Source organism: Polypterus senegalus, chromosome 12 (genome assembly GCF_016835505.1).
Source record: "Polypterus senegalus isolate Bchr_013 chromosome 12, ASM1683550v1, whole genome shotgun sequence".
Lineage (NCBI taxonomy): Eukaryota > Metazoa > Chordata > Cladistia > Polypteriformes > Polypteridae > Polypterus > Polypterus senegalus.
In genome coordinates this window covers 87,434,090-87,443,418 of record NC_053165.1, presented here as the reverse complement: position 1 = coordinate 87,443,418, position 9,329 = coordinate 87,434,090, and positions in this window count along the sequence as shown.

Here is a 9,329-nt window from a genome sequence, read left to right as displayed (position 1 = left end):
ACTAGTTTGTAGGTCATTACATCTCTGAATCTATTTTTGAGCCTGAACTCATGACATTTTAACATTTATTTACTCAAATCAGACATGTCTACCCCAGTAATAGTGGGTTCAAATCCAGGAACTGACACTGGATGGAGTGCCAGACCATCACACTCATGAAGACACCAAAACTAATCAAGGTCAGGTCAGGTTAGGCTGGGGAGTATGCACTGGTACAGCATGTTGCTACACCCACCACATGACAAGACGGCTTGAGATCCCTGTTGGCAACCCCCCCAGGCACACACGCAGTCCAGTCCTGCCCCTCAGAAATGACTATCTAGCTGCTGCAGCCAGGTATTATGTGGGCATCCTCTTGGCCCGGTTCAGGATCCTGTGAGCTGGATCACCCTCAGGGAATCGCACCACATAGCCGTGAGTGAGGGGTGATGCCACAGCCTTGGTATAAACCGCTACCCAGGACATCAATAGTCATGCCCGGGATAGACTAGAGCTGGAGAACAAGAGTGGCGCAAAGGGGCATCATGCATTTGTATTCAAACAATCCTCATCCAAATAAGGATGGGCAGTGCACATCTTTAAATAAATGAATAAATAATCCAATAAATCATCTATAAAATCCAATGCTCATGTCAGAGATAAAAATCACTCAATAAATAGGTTAAAAAATCAAGAGTTAATACCAAGGTGTGGGGTCTTCTCTGTTCTCTAAGCCTTTGTGCCTTTCTTTACCTTCTCAGCCTTCGCTCACCCACTTGAACAAGCACAGCCATCCATTAAAATGGCTTGGTTTGCCAGCCACCTCAACGGAGCATTTCTGGGGCACCCAAGTCCATCTCCATCACCCTACCACCCTTCTCTTGGCATCCATAGGACAACCAGGTCAGGTTGGGAAGCATGCACTGGTACAGCACGTTGCCACACCCAACACACGACGATACAGCTCGGGATCCTGGTTAGCATCCCCCCCAGGCAGACACGCAGTCCAGGCCCATCCTCGAGAAATGACCCTCTATCTGCCACAGACAGGTGTTATGTGGGTGTCCCCTTGGCCTGGTCCAGCCACTTGTGTCCTCAACAATGAGGGTCCTATAAGCCTGATCACCCTCGGGGAAATCGCTCTACATGGCCGTAGTGCCGTAACTGACGCTCCCTCACAGTGCAGGTCATGTGCCTCATTCGGGACTCCGTGAGCAACACAAAGTCAAACCAGCGGTACCCAAGGACCCTCTAAAGAGACACAGCATTGAAGGAGTCCGGTCTTCATCTCAGGCCACTGGATAGCGTCATGTCTCGCAAACCAGAAAGCACCAGGACTCTGAAGACTCGCACCTTTGTCCTTTTACAGAGATATTGGAAGCGCCACACACCCCTTCCCAGTGACCTCATGACCCCCCATGCTCTCCCAATCCATCTACTGACTATCATTCATGGTATCTCCAAAATCTGTACTAACCCCTACTTTCTCTGCTGTTCTTTTTACCGGTTTTCTGTGATGCCAATCTGCGCACCCACCACCCCATCAAACCACCGTGCTTTCCCTACATTGACGGATTGAAGGCCACAGGTCCACATGACCATCATCATCAAGTTCTTCCATGTGAACCCTGAAAACCATGAGGACTGACTGATCATTGATGTTAGGTAGAATGCCTTGTGGGGACTGGCTGGGTGGTACTGTGGCCTGGGAACCCTGCAGATTTTGTTTTATTCTCCAGCTGCCTGGAGTTTTCTTTTGTTTTTACTGTCCTCCCTGGCCATCAGACCTTACTTTTATTCTATGTTAATTAGTATTGCCTAATTTTATTCTCTTTCTTCATCCTGTAAAGCACTTTGAGCTACGTCATTTGTATGAAAATGTTCTCTAGAAATAAATATTCTTATTGTTCATAGGAAGGGTCACCAGAGACATGAATGTCACTGCCAAGGTAAGCAATAGAACAACATCCATAGAACAACAAGTCAAGTCAGGTTGGGCAACATGCACTGGTATGGCATGGCGCACACCCACCATATGACAAAACATCTCGGGATCCTGGTTAGCAGCCCCCCAGACAGACACATAGTGCAGGTCCATCCTTGAAAAATGACCATTTATCTGCTGCAGACAGGTGTTATGTTGGCGTCCCCTTGGCTTGGTCCAGACACTCAGATCCTCAAAAATGAGGGTCCTGTGAGCCTGATCATCCTGTGGGAATCGCACCACACGGCCGTAGTGTCGTAACTGACGCTCCCTCACAGTGCAGGTCATGTGCCTCATTCGGGACTCCATGAGCAACACAAAGCCAAACCAGCGGTACCCAAGGACCCTCTGAAGAGACACAGTGCTGAAGGAGTCCAATCTTTGTCTCAGGTCACTGGATAGCGTCCATGTCTCACAGCCAGAGATCAGCAGGACTCTGAAGACTTGGACCTTCGTACTTTTGCATAGATATCAGGAGCGCCACACACCCCTTTCCAGCGACCTCATGACCCCGCATGCTCTCCCAATCCATCTACTGATTTCATAGGTCACTAGAGACATGAATGTCACTGGCGAGGTAAGTAAACCTCTCAGTGACGAGGTCGACACTCTCTCCACAGACAGACACACTGCTGATGGCCGTGCCCAAGAGGTCATTAAAGGCCTGGCTGTTGGTTTGTATCAGGACACTCGCAAGCCCAGACACTCAGACCCCTCGCTCAGTCTCTCGAGCTCCCTGATCAGAGCCTCCATTGACTCCACGAAGATCACAGCATCGTCTGTAAAGTCAGGATCAGTGAATCTCTGTTCACCAACAAATGCCCCACAGTCGCTGGACCCCAACCCAACCCCCAGTCCATGCAAGCACTGCACAGAGTTAGAGCAGAACAGACACCCCTGACGTACCCCAGAATCAACTGCGGCCACTCTGCACAACACTTACCCAATATGAGTAATTTATCTGAATGGTATATTGCATAACCACCGGCTTTAGCCAACGACCTTGAATTTATGGGGTGTCTTTGCTCACCTGTCATAACTGAATTTTATTTCTGGCACTTCATTTTAATGACAGTAGGTGAATTTGTTATCCAGTATCACTGGCAAATGGAATATTCTTAATCAGACAAAACATTCAGTTTGGACTGAACTGCCACCTCTACTCTGACCCCTCAGTTGCCCATGAATTTCGACAGGTTTCAGCCGTTCAGTGCTCAAGAAGTGGGTGAGACAAGGCTGCTCTAATTTGGTGTACGCTGAAAAAAAAAATGTGATGATTCACACTTAATATTTTCAATCTGAACCAATATAATTCTTTTTACCTTATTGATCCCACAATTTTTAAGTTGAGGCAAATCATTTAGAGTGATGGGGTGCAATTCACTTGCAGTTAGAAAGCCATCAAATATACAAACGGCCCCTCAGACACAGCACATGAACAACCTAAAAGCCATCCATTTCCTAACCTGCTGAATCCAAACACAGGGTCACGGGGGTCTGCTGGAGCCAATCCCAGCCAACACAGGGCAGGGTGCCAACCCACCACAGGACACACACACACGGGACAATTCAGAATCGCCAATGCACCTAATATGCTATGCACTATGGGAGGAAACCCACGCAGACACGGGGGGAACATGCAAACTCCACACAGGGAAGCGAACCCAAGTCTCCTAACTGCAAGGCAGCGGCACTACCACTGCGCCACTGTGCTGCCACCTAAAATGTTAAGTTAAATGAAATAGGATTTTTACGTTTATTCCCTCCACCATAACTTAATTTAGTAAAAACATTTTTTTTTTACTTTGATTGAGATCTGAAACCAAATATTTCAAGCTGCAACACTAACTGACTAATCTTAAGTTGCTTGAAAGAGAAAATTTACGTTGAATGAACAACATCAATGTTATACTTTTTTCAGTGATAGGCTTCCAGTGAGGCTGCCATCTTTATAATGTACTTTCATCTGGTAGTCCCTGATTACTTCCACAAAGGAGAGAGTTCTGTTTTGGATTTTTAATACATTTTGGAAGTCGTTCTGAAAAGAATGTTTGTCATTATTGTTTATTGAGTATAGGTGGCTTGGCAAAAATGGCAAATTTATCCATTTAAAGTGAAATCTACAACACAGTCAAGTACGGGGAAAGTGAAGGTGTCCAAATAGGCACTGTATCTTCATGGAGCAGAGCCTCCATGCACGTGCTCATATTTACAATATACACACACACACACACACACATTTGTCATGGTTATCTCTCTCCAGCACTGCAAATATACACCAATCAGCCACACATTAAAACAGCATGCCTAAGATTATGTGGGTCCCCAAAATGACTCTGACCCATCAAGGCATGGACTCCATGAGACCTCTGAAGGTGTCCTGTGGTATGTGCATCAAGACATGAGCAGCACATCCTTTAATTCCTGTAAGTTGCGAGGTGGGGCCTCCATGGCCCGGACTTGTTTTTCCAGCACATCCCAAAGATGCTTGATCCGATTAAGATCTGGGGAATATGTAGGCCATATCAATACCTTGACATCTGGTCATGTTGTTCAAACAATTTCTGAACAATTTTTGCAGTGTGGCAGGGCACATTATCCTGCTGAAATAGGGCACTGCCATGAAGGAGTGTACATTGGTTTGCAACAATCTTTAAGTAGGTGGTCCATGTTAAGGTAACATCCACATGAATACCAGGACCCACGCAGGATGTTGCTCAGAATATCACACTACCTCTGCTGGTTTGCCTTCTTCCCATAGTGTATCCTGCTGCCATGTCTTCCCTGGGTAAACGACATACACCCACCCAGCCATCAATGTGATTCATCAGACCAGGCCACCTTCTCCCATTGCTTCATGGTGCAGTTCTGATGCTCATGTGTCCATTGTAGGTGCTTTCAGAGGTGGACAAGTGTCATCATGGGCACTCTGACTGGTCTGTGGCCACACAGAAAGCTGCGATGTGCTGTGTGTTCTGACACCTTTCTCTCATGGCCTACAGTGGCTCTTCTGGGGGATCAGGCCAGATGGGCTAGCCGTCACTCCCGACATTCATCAGCGAGCCTTTGATGCCGATATCCATCTCACCAGTCCTTTAGTTGTCATTCCTTTGACCACTGCATACTGGGAACACCTCACAAGACCTGCCATTTTTAACTCAGTCATCTAGCCCTCATGGTGCATCCTTAGTCAAATTCACTCAGATCCTTATGCTTGCTCATTTTTCCTGCTTCCAACAAACCACCTTTAATTACTGCTCACTTGCTGCCTAAGATATGCCACCCCTTGACAGGTGTCTCTGTAATCAGACAATCAATGTGATTCACTTTACCTGTCGGTGCTTTTAATACTGGGGCTTTGAGTGTGTGTGTGTGTGTATATATATATATATATATATATATATATATATATATATATATATATATATATATATATATATATATAAACTGCTCAAAAAATTAAAGGAACACTTTGAAAACACATCAGATCTCAATGGGAAAAAGAAATCCTCCTGGATATCTCTACTGATATAGACTGAGTAATGTGTTAGGAACGAAAGGATGCCACATCGTTTGATGGAAATGAAAATGATCAACCTACAGAGCCCTGAATTCAAAGACGCCCCAAAAATCAGAGTGAAAAAATGATGTGGCAGGCTAGTCCATTTTGCCAAAATTTAATTGCAGCAACTCCAAATTGTACGCAGCACTTTGTATGGCCCCGTGTTCTTGTATACATGCCTGACAACATCGGTGCATGCTTCTAATGAGATGACAGATGGTGTTGTGGGGGATCTCCTCCCAGATCTGGACCAGGGCATCACTGAGCTCCTGGACAGTCTGAGGTGCAACCTGGTGGCATTGGATGGACCAAAACATAATGTCCCAGAGGTGTTCTATTGGATTTAGGTCAGGAAAGTGTGGTGGCCAGTCAATGATATCAATTCCTTCATCCTCCAGGAACTGCCTGCATACTCTCACCACATGAGGCCAGGAATTGTCGTGCACCAGGAGGCACTGTACCAGCATAGGGTCTGACAATGGGTCCAAGGATTTCATCCTGATACCTAATGGCAGCCAAGGTGCCTTTGTCAAGCCTGTAGTGGTCTGTGTGACCCTACATGGATATGCCTCCCCAGACAATCATTAACCCACCACCAAACTGCTCATGCTGAATGATGTTACAGGCAGCATAATGCTCTCCATGGCTTCTCCAGACCCTTTCACTTCTGTCACATGCTCAGGGTGAACATCTGGTGGTGCATCTGCCAATTCTGGTATTCTATGGCGAATGCCAATCGAGCTGCATGCTGCTGGGCAGTGAGCTCAGGGCCCATTAGAGGACATGGGGCCCTTGGGTCACCCTCATGAAGTCTTTCTGGTTGTTTGGTCAGAGACATTCACACCAGTGGCCTGCTGGAGGTCATTTTGTAGGGCTCTGGCAGTGCTCATCCTGTTCCTCCTTACCCAAAGGAGCAGATACTGGTCCTGCTGATGGGTTATGGACCTTCTATGGCCCTCTCCAGCTCTCCTAGAGTAACTGCTTGTCTCCTAGAATCTCCTCCATGCCCTTGAGACTGTGCAGGAGACACAGCAAACCTTCAGGCAATGACACGTATTGATGTGCCATCCTGGAGAAGTTGGACTACCTGTGCAACCTCTGTAGGGTCCAGGTATCGCCTCATGCTACCAGTAGTGACACTGACTGTAGCCAAATGCAAAACTAGTGAAGAAACAGTCAGAAAAGATGAGGAGGAAAAATGTCAGTGGCCTCCACCTGTTAAACCATTCCTGTTTTGGGGTCATCTCATTGTTGCCCTCTAGTGCATCTGTTGTTAATTTCATTAACACCACAGCAGCTGAAACTGATTAAGAACCCCCTCTGCTACTTATCTGACCAGATTAATATCCCATAAGTTTAATTGACTTTATGCTATACACTGATTAAAAAGTGTTCCTTTAATTCTTTTGAGCAGTATATATATATATATATATATATATATATATATATATATATATATATATATATATATATATATATATTTGTGTGTGTGTGTGTGTGTGTGTAAATGAATAACGTAAGGTTATTAAAGGTAATCCCGTACCTTTCAAAGAAAGTCTTGCTGGGCGGCTGTCCCTGTTGTTCAGGTCACAACCCTTTGATCTTCCACCTTAATTGAATTGCAGAGTAAAGCTCTCAATTGTACCCTCCTGTTTGAATTCTCCGTAAGTAAAAGGGTCATAAAATGTGCTTGTTTGTTTAGGAGTAATATGCGCACTTGCGTTGACCGCTTTGCTCTTTTAAGATTTTGTCATTGAAATGCCCGCTCCTCTAGCGGCCACTACCGGCTAATTTTAAGAAGTGCTTTTAATTAATAAAACATCGCAAAAGCAAGGCTCACAAGAAAAAAAAATCGAAAGGTGGGCTTTTTTTTGCATTTCTGAGAATGTCACTCTATAATGAAATGCATTATTATGCCATGTAACTGGGCACAAAGCTTATTACTGTGCAAACTATATAAAGCGCCCTCCCCGCTGCAAACAAAGTGTCGCTTTGATAAAAGTTATTTACATTGGCAGACGCAGCTTGCCGCTACAAAGAAGCATTTCACGAAAAAGCTTTTGTCAGTACTGAGCAAATATTACGTTTTCAGACGTTTCCTTTAAAACCTTAAAGAGCAAAATACAAGGGTCGTCCACCCTTGTCGCTTGTTTTTGGTGTCCCCAGGACATGGCCCGCTTCACCCGCTGTGGCCAGCACACAAGTCGCTGGCGCCGGCCTCAGACGCACTTGCGCTGTCTGGAATGTCTCGTTGTTTCTGTATGAATCTCCTCTTTTTACAAAAAAAAAAAAAATAATTAGAAGAACTGTAAAGAACAAGGAATTGAAATGATGAACGTCACAAGGCCCTTAAATATTGCATTTTTGTATTTTTATTTATGTTTGTTTCTTACTCTGTTACAGAATATTTATGTTTTCGTTGGTATTTAATTTTTATATTAGTGTGTCTGTCTGGTGTTATTTATTGGTTCTTTTTCTTTACCTTTATTCTTATTGTACTCTTGAATATTTGTGTAGCGCTTTGAGCATAGGCAAGGCGCTATATAAATAACATGTATTATTATTATTGCATGCGGCTTTTTGCTACAGCATTAAATACATACTTTGATGGCAGAGTGGCACACCGGATCGCTCTTCTGCCTCATATCTTTGGGGTCGCGAGTTCACAAATCTGCAAAATAAATGATTTAAAAAAATCATAGTACTCTTTCAATAAAAATGTATTGATTATATTAATGCGTCCATTCGTTTTTTGGCCCGCTTATCTCGTCCACTTTCATGGAGTATCTGTGTCCATCCTGGTAGCATTGGGTGTAAAATGGAAACCAACTGCTGTCCGTCCATCTCACACACTGAAATCTCACCAATCAGCCCAAAAAATGATTTTGGAAAGCCGGAGCAAACAGAGAAAACACGCAGGCAGGCACAGAGAAAGCATGAGGGTGAATGGAAAAGTGAAGGCAATTATGTGGTAACCGCAATGGATAGAAGCTGATTGACTACAACCCCCTCGCAGTGCTTTATGGGTACTTCGACCACGCGCGGCACAGCACAGGGCAGCGCTTTGCCGTTAGTCTAGTTGAAGTCAAGGTCTCATCAACATGGATGCTGGTCTGCAGGACTGCACTATTGTTGAACAGCACGCTGTAGTTTGATTCCTTTGGGCAAAGGGGGAATGAAATCTGCTGAAATTCTGCTGCTGTAAAATCTGCCAAAGGATGTTGCCTTAGAACGGAAGTGAAAACAGCAGGACTTGGAGAAAAGTTTACAAATGGGTAGAAAGGTTTAAAGTGGTCAGGCATCAATCTCAGGCACACAAGTCCACAAATGCCTTCATCGGAGAAGACCAACCGATTATGTTGTCCACTGTCGTTGAACATTTGGATATCAGCTATGAATTTACATATCTCATTAGTGCATGATGACTTGATGTACTGTTAAGTCTGCACAAAGATGGGTACCCGATCAGCTTACTGAATCTGTACGCGCCAACATCTTTGGGTGAATTTCAGCAGGTTACACTCCCTCTGCCCAAAGAAATCAAACTACCGCACGTTATTTCACAATGGTGCCATCCCAAAGCGGCTCGTTCATTTGACACTGGCTTCAACCAGAGTAATGGCAGAGCGCTTACCTTCGTATAAACATCACAGTGGCGGTGATCAGGTTAGTAGTGAAGTGCAAAACTGTGGAGCTGTGGAGCAGCTGCGCCACCCTCCACACCATCCTGCACCATTGAAAAAAAAACCGCTTCTTTAATGGCTCTTTACTGGGTTGTGTGGTTTCTTGTTGAGCCATTACTTG